At 41.3% G+C, this 22475-nt stretch overlaps 1 protein-coding gene and 1 pseudogene across 8 annotated transcripts in view; both read right to left on the bottom strand.

Annotated features, from left to right (window-relative positions):
* The window catches only part of FHIT (fragile histidine triad diadenosine triphosphatase), a 1253716-nt gene that overhangs the window by 546351 nt on the left and 684890 nt on the right, over window positions 1-22475 (bottom strand). The window lies entirely within an intron of this gene.
* On the bottom strand, window positions 14577-21431 carry LOC123612274 (ATP synthase F(0) complex subunit C1, mitochondrial pseudogene; annotated as a pseudogene).

Here is a 22475-nt window from a genome sequence, read left to right as displayed (position 1 = left end):
AAGTAGCTCGTGGATTTTTTTTTTAAAGTGTTTATTGGGTGTTTATTGTAAGCCAGACAGTCAGCAGGAGGACTTCAGCAGCACCCAGAAGCCTCTGTTTCTCTCTCTAGCAAACAGGCTCAAGTTAACCCTCCTTTCCATGTCATTGTCCTTTGCCCACAACCTGCACCTTGATGTTTCATGTCATACATAAACAATTCTACACTACCCAAAATTCTTCCTCAACTTAAGCAGAGGTGTGCTAAGTTGAGGAATGGAGAACATAAGGACAAAAAATACACAAAACAACAAAAAACCCAATGAGCTATTAAACTGTGTACATATAATTTCAAAGACCAAGGAAGAGAGTGGATCTAAAAGTGTCTGTCTGCACTGACACCCCTTCTCCCTTTCAATATCAGAGATGCCTAGGTTTAATATCAAGCCTCTATAAATCAGACTTCTGAAACCTTAACTTACTAGGACTGCTGGCATAATACAACAATTATTCTTTTTCTGTCCAAGTGGCTTAAGGCTGTGATTAATCGCTCTGTAACTGTGAGTCCAGCCTATTCCAAAGGCCCCGAGTAACCACAATTCCAGGTCCAAAACTGTCTCTGAAAATGTTTTTCAAAAGCCTAGAGCTGTACCGTCCAATATCATACGTGGTAGCTGTAAGTGGCTGTTTACATTTAAATTTAATTAAATGATTAAGTGAAAAATTTCATTCAAGTTCTCAATAGCTACATGTGGCTTAATTGCTACCATACTGGACAATACCAATACAGATCTACTGGACTGTTCTGATCTGGAGTAACATTTCCTGACTAGTTACCTTGACCAGGGTTTAAAACAAGAACAGCCAATGGATTTGGGCTCGACTGCCAACACTGGTTACTTAGAACTGGCTTCCTGGAGGAGAAAAAATTGCAGTGCCTGGAACAGTGATGTCTCTCTGGCGAATGGTGGCCACATAGGAGCCTTATTTGGCCCAGGACCTTCTTTTAGAATCAATATAAAACTGCCAAATATCGAAAACACACCTCAGAGGTTACCCATGTCTTTCCATGTGCCATTTAAAAATAAGCATGAAAGAGGTACTCTCCCCCAAGCACTCAGAGTTAAATAAAGTTTTCACTATCATCCCTAATCACAATCCAGGTATATTCCAAGAGAGACCAGAAAATAGTCTACAAATCAGTAATACAGATAATACTGATACAATTTTTAAAATGCCTATTTGCCTACATGAAAACTTTACCCTCTAAATATCACTGCTCTTCTTTTTCTGTTAAGTAAACAACTGTGCCACTATTAACAGCTCCAATCTAGTGTCTGTACTCTTCTCTGATGGAACACCAATAACCTAATCAGAGTTTTTTTTCTCCTCACTTAGAAATCATTCTGGGATACTCTGACTCCAATGGGCCTCTCATCAGCCAAAAAGAACTGTATACAACATACCAAATGCAGTATCTGGTCTAGTCCAGATTTCTAAATGGCAAGCGCACCAAGCACAAGACACATTTGGAATTAGGCAGAGAAGGAGAAATCAGACCTCTAGCTACTGTTAGCAATCATCATCCCAGATGATCCCTCCACTCTCTGCTACACCACCTTTACCTTCCAGCGACCTCTTGCTGATGTCACAGTTACTTTGTCATCAAAATCCGCAATACACAAGCATCTAGAGTGACATTTCTCCTTTCACATCTTCATTCACTGGGAAGAAATGAACTCTACTTAGTGGGTAGGCTGTTATCTGCTGCAATTCTAAAGCATTTGAATTGTATTACTAAAATGAACTGGCACTGAAAACAGGGTAATAAGAATGCATACCGATAGAAAAGTAGGCTGGGACTAGGGTATCTCTTTCATGCTTACTTTCCAGTGAATTCCTAAAGCTTCGATGGGGCCAAAGTGATATAGCTTATTTTAGCTATGACCACTGAGTGAGATCTCATTTTATAAAGGGCTTAATGATTTTCCAGTCATGATTGTGATTACTAATAAAACATACATGACTGGAAACTTGAATTAGGTATTCCTATCCCAAATCTCTAGAGCAGCTGTTCTCAACCAGGGGGCAATTTTGCTCCTCCCTCACCCCTTAGGGATATTTGGCATTGCCTACTGACATTTTTAGTTGAGGGTGCTACTGGCATCTATGGGTAGAGATCAGAAATGCTGCTAAACATCCTACAATGTACAGGAAAATCCCCTGTCAAACAAAGAATAATCCAGCCCAGAATGTCAATAATGCTAAGATTGAAAAATAGGATCCTAAAGGAATGTCTGATCACTATCACCTACCTTGATTATTCAGGGACTTAACAATTTGTATGGACATGAGCTGCTGGGGGGAAAAAATTCCTCTGACCACTCATAGATTTCAAGTTTAACAAAGGCACTGTTACAATTAGAAAGTGAAAAGGTATATCTTTAATAAAAATATTTTTCAACATGGGGTATTTTGCTATTTGTTCAATCATTATTGATCTAGTCTCCCTAATTGATAGGGTAATTTTACTTTTAATCTACCATCAACATTTAAGTATTATTGGATCAAGTTTCTTGCTGTCAAAAAGACATTAATTACTAGAAAGCAAAGTGTGACCATCTTTACAAACCTAAAAAATGGAAAAGAAAAAAAAAAAACCCCTGGAAAAATGTCAAAATTACCTTATAACTTTAGAGAAAGTTTTTTTTTTTTTTTACTTCTATAGGTACCATTATCTACTTAATAATAATGACTTCAATAATTCTTAAAGATAGAGTTTACAACAGAAATGATGGCATGAAGTGGAATTAAGTGGCATTAAGTTGTTCCTTGTCTTTGAGAGAATCCAATTACAATTTGAGAGTCTGGTATCTCTGTGCCCATGCAAGGGTGTGGTAATGCACTTTTCTTTCACATATGCTACAAAAAGGAAAAGCAACGCAGGCAATAGAAATAAAAACAAAAATAAACAAATGGGACCTAATTAAACTTATAAGCTTTTGCACAGCAAAGGAAATCATAAGTAAAACAAAACAACAACTTACAGAATGGGAGAAAATATTTGCAAATGATCAGACTGACAGAGGTTTAATTTTCAGAATACATCAATAGCTCATACAACTTAATAAGAAAAAAAAAAACAAAAAACAAATAACCCAATCCAAAAATGGGCAGAAGACTTAAAAAAGCAATTCTCCAACGAAGACACACAAATGGCCAACAGGCACATGAAAAAATGCTCAATACTGCTAACTGTAAGAGAAATACACAGCAAAACTATAATGAGATATCACCTCACACTGGTCAGAATGGCCTTCATTAAAAAGTCCACCAACAACAAATGCTGCAGAGGGTGTGGAGAAAAGGGAACTGTCCTACACTACTGAAAGGAATGTAGCTTGGTGCAGCCATTATGGAAAACAGTATGGAGATTCTTGAAAAAACTAAAAACAGACATACCATGTGATCCAGCAATCCTACTCCTGGGCATATATCCAGAGGTAATTTGAAAAGATATATGTACCCCAATGTTCACAGCAGCACTATTTACAACAGCCAAGACATGTAAGCAACCTAAATGTCCATTGACAGATGACTGGAGAAAGAAGTTGTGGTATATTTATACAATGGAATACTACTCAGTTATAAAAAAGAATAAAATAATGCCATTTGCAGCAATATGGATGGACCTGGAGTTCATCATTCTAAGTGAAGTAAGCCAGAAAGAGAAAAGAAAAATACCATATGATATCACTCATATGTGGAATCTTAAAAAAAGGAAGAAAAAAGAGGACACTAATGAACTCATCTACAAAACAGGAACAGACTCACAAACATGGTAAACAATCTTATGGTTACCAGGAAAAAAGCAGGTGGGATGGGATAAATTTGGGAGTTTGAGATTTGCAAAGGTTAACCACTATATATAAAAATAGATAAACAAATTTCTTCTATATAGCACAGGGAACTATAGTCAATATCTTACAATAACCTTTAATGAAAAAGAATATGAAAATGAACATGTGTGTGTATATATATATATATACATATACACACACATTACTGAGACATTATTCTGTACATCAGAATTTGATACAATGTAACTGACTATACTTCAAAAAAAATTAAAAAAACAAAGCAACAACAACAAAAAAAGCAAATACACAGTAGTTCAAACCTAACAGATTATTAGTCCCATTCTTGTTTTGTCATTTCATTACCATGTACTGCCTAGTCATGGGTGTACATGTATGTACATAGATTAGGAAGCAGTATCTCTCAGCATTTTCTACCATTAAAGGATTTTAATATCTGACAACATGCTGCATCCACCTGTTACAACTTTCTTTGTCCTAAGTCTTTATTAACATTACCAGCAAAAGAAAATGTCAAGTATCAATGCTTTAATTGCAGAAGATAATGCTTGCACTTTGAAAGTGGTGTCTAAATTCTTATTAATGGAATGCAATAATCTAAAACAGTAACTGAGAAAATAAACATCATGTAAGTATTGTCACTTCTTTGCCTCTGAATTTTCAAATCAATTATTTCATAAAATACTAGTCTTCATTGAATAAAAAGAAGTGACCCAAAATAGTCTTCATCTGGTTCAGAACTTGTGCTGTGTATGATGTTATTTTTATCTTAAAAATATGAATTAAATATTCCAGAAAGTATCTTGATCTTCTAACTTGGAAAAGAGAAAAGGACCAACATTTCACCCTTGCATTCTGATGTCATAGTAGGAACTGACAAAGAACTCAACAATGAATCAGGCTTTCACTTACATAAAAACTGCCAAGGGCTAGCTCCATTTTGAATCACTATGGAACATAATTATAAGATGTTAAAAAAAAAAATCCAAACCACTACTTCGAACCATGGCAACTACTCAGTACACTCAAGAGATACACATCTGTACACAAAATGAAATAAACTTGTTATTCCCCACGTACACACAATCCTTTAGGACAAACACTGTGTGAGAGAGGAACAAAGCTAGAAGGCATTTCTGTACTAGGCAAAAAAAAAAAAAAAAAACTTTAAATGAAAACCTGTTGTCAGGAGTCTAACATTATGCTCAATGCATTTCCCTTTTTCTACTCCATGCAGCTTTTAAACATGTTCATCTTGTTGTAATCACTCAGTAATGGACACAGCCTTCTAAGCAAAACCCTATTACTATAGCAAGGAAAAAGGAACAGATAAGAACAGACTCTTAGTACAATTCAAAAGAGAAAAAAATTCATGCAAAGTAACATTTCCTATACACCTATCACCTTGCCTAACCCTGGTGTCCAATACTGACCTCTAATTAACTCTACAATTTAAGATGCAACAGAACTAGTAAGAATCTACCCCAGCCGATGAAGGATACAAGGCAGCAGTTTGGTGACCACCAGCCAACCATCCATGGTGGAGAGGTATCCATGCTGGATAAAGCTCCCAAGTCCTCAATAACTTTTGACAATGCCTCAAATCACCCACAAAATACAAGATAAATAGCTTTGTGTATACAATTCTATATTATGTACACACAGTATAAATATATACTACAGGGCACAGTAAACAAAAAGCAGCCCATGAAAAAGCTTATAGTATTTAATTATTGCTACAAATTAGAGCTAAAGATGCAGAAGACTAAAAGAAAAAGACAGCAAGTCTGGACAGTCATATGCATGATTATATATAACATTTAAGTTGGTTATCCTAATGGCACATGGAGTACAATTCCTGTGAGCTAAATATTCATATAATATGATTTTACAGTATTACTCTAAGAAGTCAACCTTGCATTTCTTCAGTGCCCTTGGGAACCTGCCGTAAGTTGGGAAAATCCTTCCACACATGAAACAGAAATAACTAACCAACCCTCCAGTGCTAACTCTGAGAGCTATACACACATTAAGTCGATGATACGTTCCATATGGAACACAAGCGTGGAGCAAGGAACGGCTGGAAGCACAGAGCGAGTGTGTAGCAAAGCCAAGACTTTAAGTCCAGGCAGCGTGGCTCCAGATACCACATTCACTGGTCTCTTCTGCCTCCAGAAGATTCCCACCTTCCATACCTTCTTCTTGCTCCTCTACCTTCCTATCATTTGATTATCACCAAATAGCCATGATCTGAACCCAAGGATCTACAACCGTCAATGCGTGAGCTGTCTGTGGATGAGGAACCACCTTTCTGCCAGTACATTTGAGAGATTCAAGGACGTAGAATCCACCATAAAACAATTCAATAGTAGTGACAGGGCGGTAACTATTCAAGGGCAACCTCACCTGACAGTGCCTATAAAAGCATCCATGGTTAGTAGACCACTCCCGTGTTCCCCTTCCTGTACCCTTTTTTGTTTCAATAGAAACCGCTGACTACAATGCCAGCTCTCGCGTACACCCAGAGGACAAGGTCATGCACATTTTAGTAAAAGTCGCAATCTTTCTTCAGGCTGGCGTGACCTCACACTCCACGTCTGGCCTCATCTCCCAGTAATGTCTCTGTTCTACATGCTGCTACACCCACAGTGCACATAGCTGAAAACCACCCACCAAAAATCCAGTCCTCTACCTGCAGAAGAATAGTACCCAATAAACCATCCAGCCCATTACCTCATTAATGAAGGGCCAACTCCATTTCCCAGGCAATCAATGGCCCACGCTGAGTGCTTTACATGCATCAACAACAGCCCATTAAAGCAGAACCAAAGCAAAGGTCAAGCAACATGTCCAGGACCTCGTGGCTTGTTATCACTGAAGGCAGGATTCTAACCAGGATTCTGTTCTAGAAAGTCCATACTTGGTAATATTGTTCCTTTCCCTCCTTTTCCTAAGGATATCTTACCCTTCAATTTCTCTTACTTGTCTGCATTCTCCTTGTGGGCAGACACTATGCTTTGTTCACCTCCGCTTCTATTATACTCCCTAAGAAACATGCTCAGAACTTACTGAATTAATCAAAATACGAGCAGACAGCACCTCACACCCAGTAAGCACCTAAGTGGTTATGGTATAAATGGTTGCACACAGATTAGGATTAACAGAATTCTTAGAAAGACTGAGTTTCTTACATCGAAAGCATTGTTATACAGCAATAGCCCTGAATTCCCAGTTCTCTCACCTACCTGTCTCTGCCCTCTCTCTTCTCCACCTCTATTTCTCGACCCCTGTTTCTTCCCCCTCTCCATTTCTGCCTCCATACAACTCTCAAACAGCATCACTGTTGCCACCAGTGCTGCGACTACAGCATTCACTGACACACCATGCACCTGTAACAATCTCAGGTGAAATATTCCTCACCACATTTGCGATGAACCCCTAAATAAGCACAGTAAACGGTATTGATAGGACAAAGAACTCACCTTAATTGTACGTCAGGTAGCTTTATGCACAAGGCAAGTCTCCAAGGCTAAGTAGCTCCAAACCAGACACCTGGATCTGAGAGGACAAGCAATGCCTTTCTATCTCTCCTGTGTATATTGCTATGGTCTGAATGTGTTTCCCTGCCCCCAAATTCACACATGGGGCTCTGCACAACCATTATGATGTTAGAAAACGGAGCCTTTGAGAGGTGATCGTGTTATGACTGTGGAGTCCTCATGAATGGGATTAGTGCCCTTATAAAGGGGATCCCATGGAGCTCCTGAGACCCTTCTACCTTGTGAGGACACAGTGAGAAGTTTGTGACCACTAGGAGGGCCCTCCCCAACCATGCTGCCATCTTGATCTCAGACTTCAAGCCTCCTGAACTGTGAGATATAAATCTCTCTTGCTTATAATTTACCTAGTCTGATATCTTGTAACAGCAGCCTGAAGAGACTAAGACATACACGCATTCATACATAATTACTTTCCTTTGGCACACTACGACATCTTCATGTATTGCTACAGTTCTCACCACAGGCCTGCTTTTGGGCTAAAACTTTTTCCTGCTTCCTCTCATGGAATTCCCCCTCCCCACTCAAATTTCATGTTATAGGGACTACTGTCATCTGCATTTAACAGATGAGGAGGCACAGGGGGCTCAGTAACTCGCCTACAGTCACAAAGCTAGGAAGTAGAAGATATTCCTTCCAAGAACCCACACTCTCTGAACACAAAGCCCACCTTTCCCCCAGCATCACTCTGGCTGCTTTCAGTCAGCCTGCTGTTCTTCGTGTGGCAGGAAGTTCCTAACTGAGAATCACCTTAATTTCCATTGCCCTGGATTGGCAGCATCCTTGTATTGAGGTGGGAAGCCCCATAAAAAAGACGGCAGGGCCCCCAGGCAGCGACACTGCTCTCCTGCCAGCGCCGTTTGGTTCCCTGGCCTGGCGGCATTACCTCGCTTTTTAACTCTGAAGTAACTTGCTTCTGGGAGGCCGGAACTTGCCCCTAGGATTCTTGTTGGTTCCCTAAGCTGACTCCTGATTGGTCCATTTGCAGTGCCTCATTTGCATGGAGCTCACTCCTGATTGGTCCATTTCTCACTTCTGATTGGTTCATTTCTACAAAGCTCGTTTCTAATTAGTCACCTTTGTTACACCTTATTTGCATATGATGTTGCAAAGTATAGCCAGGCAGCCTATAAAAGCCTGTGTAAACCTGCAGACAGGGTTCAGAGCTTGGAGTGTTAACTCCTCTGGGCCCGCTGGCATAATAAACCTGAGTTCTCCAACTGTCCGAGTGCTACTTGGTCTCCCGCCTGGACCCAGGTTGCTGTCACAACTGAGCTGTAACACGCTTTGCTGCAACAGTATAGGGGCTAGATTTAGTAATTCATTTGCATTCACTAACTTGGTTTCTCTGTAAGTGGTTGACAAAGTGTGGTCCCTAGACCAGAAGTATCAGTGTCACTTGGGAGCATGTTAGAAATGCACATCCTCGGGCCCTATCCAGACCTACTGCATCACAAACTCTGGGGCTGGGGCCCAACTGCCTGGGACTTTATAAGCCTTCCAGGTAATTCTGACCCATGTTACAGTTTTAGACTTGACACTCTATCCAATATTTACAGCAAGTTTTGGGCAATGGTCCCTTTGGAGACTCACTATCAAAATGGAGATAGAAAGTACATGGTGAGGCATCTTGCTTCAGTAACACCTGAGGGGACATTCTGTCTACAATTCCTCATACTGTCATCTGTCCTCACACACAGGCTTTCTGCTTATAATTTCCAAATTACGACTACCTAACAGCTTCTAAAACGAGTGTCTGGCCTGGCAAATTTTAAAAGGCTACGAGAGTATTTTTCCTTCTGGATCCGACTTGTCCAATGCAAACAAGAGAGGCATGGCCACAGGCGACCCATCCCTCCACCTGTGAGCAAATTCATTAGCCCTCAATGTAAGTATCACATTTATGTGCCAAGTACAGTCTATAAGGTCTTTACCAAGCAACCATATTTTAAGCAATTGTCCACTTAAGTAAACACATTTTAAGTAGTCATTTCTTTCATTATTTATTCCCTAGCCTGTAATACACCGGTCAGAAGAAACCCTGCTTGTTTGACTGATTGCCACCTTCCATTTTCTTAGGGTCCTATGTATACCCCCAACAGCATCATCTCTGTATTTTTTTCTAAGTCAAGCACCACACAAGTTCTTGGGGCCTCAGGGGCAAGTGGGATGGCCGACCATCCCTCAGGGTTGACAGAGCCTTTCATCTGCTCCACTGAGAACACTTCTCACATGTCCTCACCGTTTATCTGTCTGCTGCAATTAGGGTGCTGCAAAGCTGTTGTTGATAAAGTGACATTTGCTCTAAGCACTGTCACTTTGAAGAACACCCAAGAAGGAAAATGAAAATCAATGTAATTACAAGTTATCAGCTTCTAATTTGATTCACTTACTTGCTTCAAAACTGCCAAATGAAAATAATTTGTTTACCTGAGCAACAATATATGGATATTCAATTTTTTTTAGAAAAGCTTAATTTCAAACCTCAATTTCTAGTATTAAAAACAAGAAAAGCACTCAGCCCAATTTTCTCCAGCTAGAGAACTTTCACTCTTCACAAAATACTTGTAGTTGAAAGGCTCCCTGATAATTCACTATAATAAGTTCTGAAATAAGTGTGTTTTAAGCCAAATGCTTATTAAACTCGTTGTTGCCACCTTTACTGAATGACTGTTTTTTAAAAAAATTCTAATCACTGTTTGCGACAGAAGGTGGCACCCAAACAAGGTAGTACCATTTATGATTAATTTCTTACAGTGACTATTTTGATTACTTAGTATTTACTATGATTCTACTATGCCCATATTTTCTGCACTAATTGTTATGGGAAAAGACAGTTTTACAAAAGGACCGAGCATCAGCTTCTTCCAAACAACTTTGGAAACTCTGATCAGGTAGGTAATTCCTTCTAGCAGACAGTAGAAGCAACTTCTAATTGATGAATATGGACAACATACTCCTTAACAGAAGTCAAAACCCAATGGCTGCCCCACACAAATTTTGTTTCACTCCATATAATTTTTTTAACTTAAATTAACTATCAACTTAAAAATTCAGGAGACTGCACTTAAATATCCAAATTTTCATCACCTCTTGAAAAACCGGACCTTCTGGCAACAGTGGGCTCTTAACCCCACACGGCAACCATTGGCCAGCTTCACTCCATGCTTCTTGCCTGGCTCCTGAGGGCCTCCAAGACGGCCACCCCTGTTTTGTGTTCTGTGGTGAGTGGAGGAAAGTTCTCTAATTACCAGCTTGAAGTCGTCTGAGAAGATATCAAAAGGGGGTGGGACTGAGGGTAAACTTTGGAGAAGGCATAGGGAAGAAAATGAGGAGGGGGAAAGGGTCTCTTAGGACACTAAGAGTGTGTAAGCAAAGCTTCAGGAGGGAAGGTGCGGGAGGGATGTGTACAGTCAGGTGAAACAGGGAATGGACTGGTCAGACTGGGTGAGGTGTAGGAATGGCAACACTGGGAGAAGGGCCAGAGGACACTAACAAGAGAGTGTCTGGAGACAGCTCTGAATGCCAGCTCAAGGAGCTTTGGAGACATTATCCAAGTTACAGCTCTTAGCTTCCTTTTGAGAAATAAATCAACTCAGTCTGCATGCAATTTCAGTATATTTATAGGCCCACTTAAGTGTGGATAACATTTCCTACCTCCCAACACCCAATCCTTTCAGTCAAGGAGTAACACCTATGAATACCATAGTCATCTGGCAGCAGGGGTGGCCAAACTCAAGAGGGCTGGGAGTGCAAGCTGGGAGAGCATTGAGACAATGAAGGAGTAAGGCTCAGGCAGCAGTGGACAACCACTAAGCACAGAGGTGTCTGAGTCACACTGGTTGGGTTCAAATCCTTAGGCTACAAACTGTAAGTACCTTAGCCTGCCACGGGTCATTTAGTATCTCTGAGCCTCTGTTTTTTCATCTCCAGCGGAGGAAATAGTGCCCCTGTCAGGGGGCTGTTGTGATGATTAGGTGAGGTGATACATGTTGTGTATGCTTAGAGTTCCTGGCACAAAGAGCTCAATAAACTTTAGCTGTGCAGCTTCTATCAACATCACGGCCACCGCCACCGCTGACGCCACTTAAAAAACTGTACTGTGTCCTGAAGGGTGGTGTCTGAGGTTTGGTCTGTGACTGCGGACATAGAAATGGAAGTAAACAGAAGACAAAGGGGTTGTAAGGTAAGAATGTATAAGACTTGGTTATTTTAGAAATGAGGGGGGGGGAGAGGCATTCAGAAGTATTCAAAGATCACTGCATGAACCTAAAGTTGGGTGATACAAAAAGACAACAGAGATGGAGAGGGTCAAAAAAGAATCTGATGTTGGGAGAAGTCACATTTCAGGTCACAGGAGAACAATGACGTGGAACTATTCAGAGAGCAGTTGAAAAGGCAGAAGTAGAATCCAGTAGAAAGGTCTGAGCCAAGAGGATGATCTGACAGTAAGTATTGTCTTGTGAGATTAATTTCTACAAGGTAAAAGAAACTAGGAGCCACATCATCATGATTATTATTCTTAGACAATAATTACCATAAATGGGGAACCGTCCTAAGTGTTTCACATGGTTTATCTCAGTAAGTCCTCAGCATAACTGCCTCCCCATTTTACAGATGAAAACACTGAGGCTGTCAGAGGTTAGGACCCAGCTTTTAGGCAGTGTGGATTAAAAGTAGAATCCAGAGCCCTCACTTTTAACCATTTGCTATGTTTCCTCCCATAAAAAGGAAGAGGAATCTATGTGCTTTTGTAATCAAAGAGAAAGATACAAGATGTCAAGAGGCAAAAGTGAATGAGTGAAGCCTCGGAGGAAGAGGAAGGTAATGCATATATGAGCAGGCAGAGAGCCATCACAAGACTCATCTGTGCTCTGAATACAGAGAAAAGCATTTAAACAAAGAAGAAGAGGGAACTGGGGGCTAAATGGCAAACAGGTACATTTGTTAAGTTGAATAGCAGTTAGAAAAGCAATTCACCCCAAGATCAAGTGCCAGTTTCAGTTAGAATGTAGATCAAGTAGCTTCATTTGCTTAGTTTCACCAAAAAAAAAAAAAAAAAAAAAAAGGTATCAAAATTGTGAATTCACATTTATTTACAGTAGAATTTTGGAATCATCTGTGGTCCTTTTCTCCAGCTTGGGCAGTTAGTATACTTTGCTCAGAAGGTTGTCAATGTTTAGAATTTATCCTATCCTTATAAAGACATTAACCTCAGAGATGTGCATCCTATGGTAGTAAATAACTCAGCTCCACAACAGCTGATACACAACCACCACACAGGACATCACACCATATCCGCACACCACGCTGTAACAGGGAAGGACAAATCTGACTCTATACTAGATGTGTTCCTTTGGCTCTCACCCTGTGCTCTGTTTCCCATGCTCAGTCATGCTGGTTCTGCACCGTTTGTAAAAGAATGTTGCCAATAACCTGAAACATACAGGAGAGCCCATTCTCAAGGCTCTGATCTTTAGGGGTATATCACTTTTCCATTCATATAGAGATAAAATGTTGCTGAATAGAGAATAACATCTGCCTTGTTGAAGGTTTACAGGAACATCATGACCTGACCTATGAGGACAGCTGCAAAAACTTAAGTTCCAACACCAAGGAGTTTGCAACAATCAGCCACACCCTGCCTCCCCTTTTTAGTATAAAAGGAGCCTAAATTCTGACTTGGGTGAGATAGTTCTCTAGGACATGAGTCCCCCATCTTCTTCGTCTGCTGGTTTTTCAAATAAAGTTATTATTCCTTGCCTCAACACCTCATCTCCCGTTGTAGGGTGAGCAGAATGCATTTGGACTTGGTACAACACCACAACCACAAACCATACCACACCACATCACACCCACACCAACAGGTAACATATAGAGCAGCTAACACAGAGCTTACTACTCATCAGGTATCACACTAATTGGGGCCAATACCCCATTTCATTTTTTCACAACTACCCCCAAGTGATTAGTCCCACCATTAGCCACATTTACAGACAATGACCTAAGGTGTAGTGCACAACTACACACTCAGTAAGTGGCCAAGCCAAGTCAGTCTTTAAAACCAGTCCAGTCTACCTCTGCTATTCGTAGTGTGACCTTCTTTTTGATATCTGGTTAAGTCCCTTGGAACTTGAAATACCTGTTTATTCCATCAGAAAATCAACAATTTATGTGTTCTGACAGCCACTACAGATTATACAAAGTTCCTGGTCACCACGTACGCTCTCTGTCACTCTGATAATAGGGATCTAGAGAAAGCAGCTATGTGATGTGGGCAAAGAGCCTTGCTCTCTGGCAAAGAGTTTGTAAGGAAGTGACAATAGGAAAAAAAATACAATGAAGATTCTTCTAATGCTTTGAAAGAAGATGGTGATGGGAAAAAAAATCACTTTTGTGCAGGGTGAAGTGATCATTATAGCCAAGGACATTTTTGATTAGGAAATAAACACAAGATTAAATTACAGGTACTAAGTGACAGAAGACAGACATGATTCCATTTATATGACATATCCAGAATAGATGAACTCAGAGACAGAGCAGAGAGTAGTGGTTACCAAGGACAAGGGGAAGGAAGAAGGGGGAACTACTTGATGGGTAAGGGGTTTTACTTTGGAATGATGGAAATAAGTTGGCACAACACCGTGAATGCACTAAACACAAGTGAATTGTTCATTTCAAAATGATAAATTTTATATGAACTTCACCTCAATATATTTTTTACATGAGAAAAAAGATTAAATTCTAGGATGTAGACTAATAAAGAGAACTTCCACTTTTTCTCCAGAACATTTAAAATATCACTATGAAAAATGAAAACATTCTCTCATGCTTGGGTTTAATTTGGGGAGAAGGCAGAAAGTATTGTTTCTCTCTTTCTCTCTCCCTCTTTCTCCCTTCATTCTCCCGTAGAATCATATAAAAATGTACCAGGGCAGCAATGAAACAACTTCTCTATGGGTTATGGCCACCACTACAATGTAAGGACATAGGAAATGAATCACATGGATAAACAAATTATTTACCGTGAAGATAGTACCCTGTCCACTCAAAATGTTCAAAGAGTAACTTCAACTGCAGAAAAGAAACGAACCTTTAATGTTAGTTTAGTGGCAGAGCTTAGTTTGCTATTTGGGTTCGTTCAGGTTCTCTACCCAGCAGACACTGACATGCAAGAGATGTACTGGGGGGCAGAGGGAAGGAAGAGGAGCCGGCAGGGAGAGCTGGCTTCCAGAACACAAAGCAGGTCTGAGTCCTTTGAAGAAGTGGCAGAAGGTAGGAGATGTGGGTAGGAAGAGTCCTGGGCGCCAAGGTAATTCCAAGAAAGGCTTGGGGGGCACAGAAGACGCCCCTGAGCCACCTTCCAATAAAGGAACATCGCTTACCACAGGTGTGGGTCTGCACCACTAGCTCACCTGCATTCGTTCGTTGGCTACAGAAGTGTGGCCTCAGTTTGATGCAATGATGGATCCAAAACAGCAGCTGGGCTCTTCAATTATGCTCCTGCCACAAAATCTCCGAGTGGCACATTTTCATAGAACTACACGTACAGACTTTCGAAGTCCTCACTATATAGAATTGACAGCCAGTGAGCGCTCTACCTCTTCCAGCAGTGAGGGACAGGAAAATGTGACTGGTTGAAAAGTGAAACTGATACCCAATTTTCTTTTGAGTAAAAGCTTCTACAGCCGCTCCCCTCTAAATCTGGGAGGTTACTGCTAAGGGAAGGAATGGAAAGGAAAACACAAAGCAATGAAACTGCAAGTGTCTACATTCTAACCAAAATTACAGGCAGCAAAGAAACTAACCAAATGAGCAAGTGAAAACCAAGGGTGTAATCCACGAATGGCAAGTCAGCTCCTGCACATCAAGTGTGACAGTTAATTAACGTTAATTGGAAGTTTTTCAAAGAAATGCAGATTTTTGTCCATTTAACCATATGGGGAACAGGGTCACTCACTTAACTGCTAGCACTCCCCCACCCCAAATGAGAAATAAACCTGTTCTTGTAGAGCAATCTGAGCATTTTATAACGTACCAGTTATGTATTTGTAATTTTTGTCTGAAATCTAGAGAGATGTTTAGTAAATTACACAGCTGACATGTTAGAAAACATGAAGGTTACTATATGAATCAATAACTCAAGTTACATGGGAGGAGTAAGGTACCTGGAATTCATCTATTTTATTTAACGGGGCCAAATAAAAACATTATTTGCATACCACATAGGTGGAAACAAAATCTATGTTTTGAGGGAAAAAACAATAAAATCTAGATGTGTGACAAGAAAAGGCTTGTCATTATTTGTAAAAATACAAATAATAAAAGCATTTGTATATGTATGTACACACATAATTTTTAAAATACGATGGATTAGAATAGGGAAAGGCTATCTCATAAGAACAAAATTTTGTCATATTCTGAAAAGTAAATACTATGCTTAACTGTGTATTTTGAAAGCTAATGCTAACGTATCTATTTGAGTTCAGACAAGCAGTCCCTTTTAAAATACAATGCACTTTTCTGTCAGCTTTCTAATCCTTACAGGAACTATTTGCTAACTAGGAACTAAATAAACCACCTAAAAGTTAAAGTATATCTTAAAGCATTTTAATTACATCTTAAGAAATATTTTGTCTTGTTATAGTATCTAGTTTATTAACTTTAAGGGTTTTTGAGGAAAGATCTGTTTTTTTCCCTAGTGTAAAGTGAATATGCGATTTTCTCTCATTCTTACCTAAGCCTCAGGATGGAAGAAGTGGTACCTTCCAATATTTTGTAAAGACAGAGTAGTGCCCACAAAGTTAAGTTCAAAGAGATAAGACACATTGAGAGTATTAACTTCCTGTGACGTTCAGCGTCTCCCACAGTGACCACCATCAGAAGGCCAGGATGCAAACCGCAATCTGATCACATATCTTCTGCCTCACCCCCCACTCTGGAAGGGTTTCACCTGGGATCTGGGAAAAAGAAACACCTACTTCGTGGTCAGTAGGCAGTCTAACAGTCACACACACAATGGAGCAATCAAAAAGGTGAGCGGTTTGAATACTGCCTTTCAGAGGAGAAATTACCTTTTCTTGGAAAATGATTATTGGCTGACAATGAGGTGGTAATTTATTTCCCTCTAGCCTGTAATAAACAAAAAAATACAAAGTAGGACACCATTTACAACAGCTGTATGGGTGATGTGGGCGATGCTAACCACCTTTTAGCCTTGAAACCAGTCCCTGTCTCATCAGGTACTTTTTTTTTTTTAGATTTCTGTGGCTTGTAAAAGAAAAGCTTGTGTATCCCTATCTCATCAGTCATGATAACATAAATATTTTTCTTTTTTTTTAGATTTCCCATGCCTTCTACTAAAGAAAAATTTTTGTGTATCTCAGCTTGGCAAGCTGCCCCTGCTGCTCCCTATTACCAAACTTTACAGAGTTTGACATTTCTTTGGAAGTAAACCCTGTTTCTAAATTCAGAATACTCTCCTGCTTCCTGCATTCAGGAAGGAACTAAAGCGGTTAGGTTACCAGAAGAGGAAGAAAAAGGTGCACTTGTCTTTTTTTTTTTTTTTTGCACTATGTTAAGTCAGCAGACTCAGCTAGTTGCCCTAGGAGGGTGGCAGCAATCAGGGTGAAAAATAAATGTTCTGTTCAGTTGGATTGCTTGTTTCAGTGGGTCTTCTGGTTATCTAAGTGCTTAGCCTTCAAGTAGGAAACACTGCAACAAAAAGTCTGTGACAGCAGTTCGAATAGACAGCAAAGGAATCTGGGGGTTGTCTCAAGGCCTGTAATATAGTTGGGGATGGGAGGGGACAGGACACCTCAGGGACCTGGAGAAGAGAGGAGCTGGAAGAGGCACTGGAATAGGAAGCAGAGGCTGGAGGACTCTGACCGTGGCCTGAGCCCTGAGAAGGAAGGAAAGAGCTTGAGGGAAGCTCCAGGGAAGAGAGTGGCCAAGTCTGTGGCCTCAGACTTGGCACCAGAAGTACAGTCCTGCTTTGTCAGGGAATGATCCTCTGTTACCGCCACACCTCCAGAAAAAGTCTGTTAGAAACAATCACCTTGGGTGGGTGGCCCTCAGGATTGGAGGAAGAGGTAAAGAGATCTGCCTGTCAGCAAAGGCAAGAGGCTGGGAGGCGGGGGCGCGAGGGGAGCAGCATGCACACAGAGGCAGGAACCCAGAGCAAGAGATGCTGCAAGAGCACAGCAGGACCCCACACGTGTTTGGTGCACGGGGGGCAGGGGATCTTACCACATGAAGTAATTTTTTTTTTTTAAAGACAAATGTTGTGTTTAATGGTAAAGCTTAGCACACTCCAGCGCTGAGCATGGCCTGGAGTCAAAGCAGCAGGGATGGGTAGGTGACCTCCATGGAGCCTCACATGGCGAAGAGGATGAGGAAGGTAACCATCAAACAGAACAGCCCCATGGCCTCAGACAGGGCCAAGCCCAGAATGGCACAGAAGAAGAGCTGCTGCTTCAGAGACGGGTTCCTGCCATAACCAATGACCAAGCTGCCAAACACTATTCCAATGCTGGCCCCTGAACCAGTCATCCCAACTGTGGCAGCCCCAGCACCAGTAAACTTGGTTACTGTGTTAATGTCCTGGGAGACAACACTGGCCTGGAACTCCCTTCTGGCCACCTGGAGTAGGAAGCTGCTGTGTAGGAAGGCTGTTCGGATGGAATCTTGGGCCTATTCAGGAATGAAGCAGACACAGGACTGACTAGACCCTGGTACAGGAGTGGATCAGAGCAGGAGGAACGAGGAGCACCCCAGTACTCTGTATTTGCTCAGTCTGCACTCCCACCGCCCTGCTGCCACTGCTCGGACCACAGCGCATCCCCGGCTCAAGGTGACTGGCTCACCTCCCAGCTTTGGCCTCCGGCCACTGCCTTTGGAACAGAAGAAAGGGGAGTTCAAAAGACCAAGGAACTTAGGGGCCATCAGGACCCAATGAGAGGAGTTTGTTAGCCTAAGCTTGAGGTCTGTAAAAACACCAAATTGAATTAGCTGTCCACATTTAAAAATGAGATGCTTAAAGAAAAATTCAGGTACACTACTCCTTTAGTTAAAAAGAAAATGAGAATTCAAATGTCAGGGTTCAATTCCAAGGTGCTGCACAGTGACCGCTGCCTTTAGAGACAGCAATCGCTCAGGGTTCGTAACAGACCCAGCACTCACTGTCACCTTGCACCTGGCCCAGCTCGCTCATTCCTGTGGTCCATCTGCCCCTGGAGGCACCAGGTCCGCAAGCGCTGATGGGCCAGGATTTGAAGGATTCATCTACGAGGGAAGACATTTGCTGTACAATGACAATGGTTGTTTTCTCCTTGCCTACAGTGCATCTGTAGTGAACTCCTTGGTTCTATACTTGCAGGTGAAACGCAAGTTACCTGCTGATATACATGCGATCTCCATATTGGTTTTATATCAACGAAAGCAGCTGTGCTGCTATTTGCCTCCCAGATCCATTCTCTGCTCTTCCCAATCTGTGTCTCAGAGCGTTATTTTCTAGTTACCTACCAGACTCGTGTATCCCTTGATTTCTGCTTAAGTGTAGCAAATGAGAAGCATCAGCGATCTCGTTGGCCAAGGAGGGAGAGTACATGGGGTAATTACTCGCTTCCATTCTTGCTGTGCTTCAATAACCCGTTTGCCCCCTTGGAGAGGGTCAGCTCTTGGATGCCTCTGGCAACACACTTGTCCCTCCAAGGTTAGGGAAGGGACCAGTTTCCTGCCAGTGCCCATCCCTGGTGCTTCCCCATTCCTCGAAGTGCCCTTAAAGCTTGCCCATACCTCAGAAATAGGCCCTTTACTAAAATCCCTCCCATTCAGTCCTCTGACTGTGCTGTCTGTTTTCCACTGTGACTTGTTAGTTCAGACATGAACATTCCAAACTCGGGTACAAAAGTAGTTGGACAGAAAAAAAAGTGACAAAAGCTTGAGAAGAAGAGTTGATTCTGAATGAGTTTAAAAAAAAAAAAAATGTGGACAAGCGCAATCTTGCAGTTTGCTTTTTACAAGGCTTCCTTGCCTCAATCAGATACTTAAACGGTTGAGTGTTCTGGGTCATTTCTTCTCTGAAGCCTTTCATTCCGCGTGTAATTAGAAACACGCCAATCTGCACTGATGGCAGCCTTCAGAATGGTCAGTCTGTCACTTTCACAACCCTAACGCAAGACACAAATGCCTGCCTGATTACTAAGAGTCTTATTAAGGGGCTATTGTTTCCCCCTCCCTGCCATCTCCCGATCCTTATCATCTTGCATTCTACTTAAAGAAGGGTTTAAAAAGAAGAAAGAAAATCCCACAGACACCCGATCAGACTGTATTCATAACCGAGGTAAAGTGCATCTGGTCTTGTCACTCACCGTTTTTGTTTTCCTGTCTAAATCTAAGAATAACCTGCAGTCACTTGCAAAACGGGGAGGAAGTTTTCCAAGGAGCGTGTGGGTGGCAGAAGTCAACCGTGATGGAAATTCCAAAGTCAAGAGTCTGGTGGGTTGGACTCCACCGTGGCTGCCACTCAACTCTCTCACTTTTTGGGGTGGTGACAGCTAGTGTCATAAACTTTAGGGTTAGCTACTATCTTCTGTAAAACTAATGAGATCTGGCAGGTAGTGTCCCTCAAAGAGACACATTCTCAGAACTGCCTGGTTTCTCTCTGGGCTGAGGTAGAGGAAAATAAGCTTTATTTTCTACAAGTGATTTATTCTACTCACTTTTTGAAAACCTAGGACTGCAACCATATGCACTAGACTTCTCACAGACACCTGTTTTCAAATCATCTAAGTTTCAGAGCAGAAAGCCTGATGCTGGTTTAGGAAATACAGTATTTTACTGGTATTAAAACTGGCATTGCACTGAGAGCTAGAAATAGTCCCAAAATGGAACATAACAGATTTTTAGTTCCTTGAGGATGGAGAACATCAGCCACTGTATCTTCATCAATAAACACAGAGCATGGCACATACTAGATGCTCAATCAATGTTTGTAGAATGAAAAGAATGCTGCTGCAGCCAACTGTCTGAGACTTTACCCACTCTCATACTGACACTTGGATCAAGCGTCTACTTTCAAGAACCACCTTTTCGCAGTGATACAGACGTGCCCAGAATGCAATCCTTATGTGACAGAGATTCTAGAGTACCACACAAAGGTTCTCACTGGTTCTCTGCTGAAGCATATAAAGCGTACCTCCTAGCCTACAGAGAGGATAATGGGAGCCCACAGGCCCCATCTTCCTCAAGTGGTACTTACTTCCTCTGAAAAGAAAAGCCCAGGTAGACAAAGACAGAACAAGAAGTACTGAAATGACTCGTGTGAAAAAGCAGGCTTGTAGTGGAAGAGTGAGACAAAGGAAAAAGTGATTAGAAGGTTTGTCTTCGTGCAGCTCCAAGAGTGCTGGTTGTTAAAATTATCTCAGGAGTTGGTGGCACTTGGATTTCCCTTCAACAAATCTTGAATTATACAGCGTTTGTTTAGCTCCTTTCCTGAGAACCATCCAGTGCCATTCACTAGAAGGAAAACACACATCTTTTCCTAGGCCACTGTGGTCAGGCATTCCCAAGCTTTCCTTAGTAGCAAAACAAATGCAGGGCTGAAAAGAGGAGCAAGGAGACAAGTTTGTAACATAAACTCTCAGGTAATGAGGATCAAGGGTTATGCCCATAGATCTATTTGGTGGTGTTGAATCCTATAAGAGAGTTATACCTGAAAATGTGTGTGGAATAGCCCTGCCACACAAGAAGAATATACATACCATCAATTGTCATGAATTAAAATTATCTTCCAATAGCCTGATACACCAATTAAAAAGTAAAGTGCCAGGAACGGACTCACAGACATAGGAAACAAACTTATGGATACTGGAGGGGAAAGGGGAGGGAAGGGATAAATTGGGAGTTCGAGATTTGCAGATACTAATATATATAAAATAGATAAACAGTAAGTTCATACCGTACAGCACAGAAAACTATATTCAGTATCTTAAGTAATCTATAATGAAAAACATATGAAAGTGGGGCTACATGTATGTTCACGTATGACTGAAGCATCGTGCTGTGCACAAGACACTGGCACAACACTGCAAACTGACTGTACTTCAATAAAAAAATATATAAACAAGAAAAATAAGGTCCCCTTCAATAAAGATTTGTTCTGATTATATCAAAGAGAGAGGGGCTCACCTAGGTGCTAAGTTTTCTTCAACACCTGCATGTCTCTAATCTAAGTTGTTAACCCTCCCTTTGAAAAAGGGAGCCTTATATAACTTAGCACTCCCTTGGCAGCACCGAAAACTCTGTGGCAATGAAATAAGACAGCCCAGGGAACAAAAAGACTGTCAACACATGGTAAGCCATCAGAACTGTGAAAAGAATTCAAAATCTCAGATGTAAGTCTGAAGAGGCTATTCAAAACCTAACAACTAAAAGACACTTGAAAACTGTATCCTATAAAAATGAGAATTTATCATTTCAGGCCACCAACTATATGTTTTGGCAGGTGCTGAGACCCTCTCCCTTCCTGACTTGGGGGGAAAAATCATTCATTCTTTAGGACAAGGTTTAAAGTCATGTCCTGTGGATACATTCCCTAAGCCCCGGCTGATACTCCTTCCACTCGATTTACACAGAGAGCTCTTGGTTGCTCTGTCATTGCACTTACATCACATTGTTATTTTGTCTCTAAGGAGATGGTAGGCTCCATAAGAGCTAGGACCATGCCTGTCTTCTGAATTCTTAGTAGTTGCCACCATGCTTGGCTTACAGGAACACTTAAGGAACAACAGGCTTTGGATGTGTTGAATGCAAGTTAAGTCCCGAAACCAGACTGTACATAGCCCAAACAAAAGCCTAAATATCTGAGGAGTTGCCAATATTGTGGGTCCCATCTCCCCAGCCAGTTGCCAATATTATGGGTCTCAACTCACCAAGCCAGAGAAATGAACTCACTTTCCCAGGCTCCCATTCGGGAGGGCACAGTTACATGACAGAGGTCTTCCTGGTATCTGACTCAGAAAGCAACAGAAGGCAGCAGGAGCCACCGTGAAACCCGATTTC

Source organism: Camelus bactrianus, chromosome 17 (genome assembly GCF_048773025.1).
Source record: "Camelus bactrianus isolate YW-2024 breed Bactrian camel chromosome 17, ASM4877302v1, whole genome shotgun sequence".
NCBI lineage: Eukaryota > Metazoa > Chordata > Mammalia > Artiodactyla > Camelidae > Camelus > Camelus bactrianus.
This window is presented reverse-complemented; position numbering and strand designations above follow the sequence as displayed.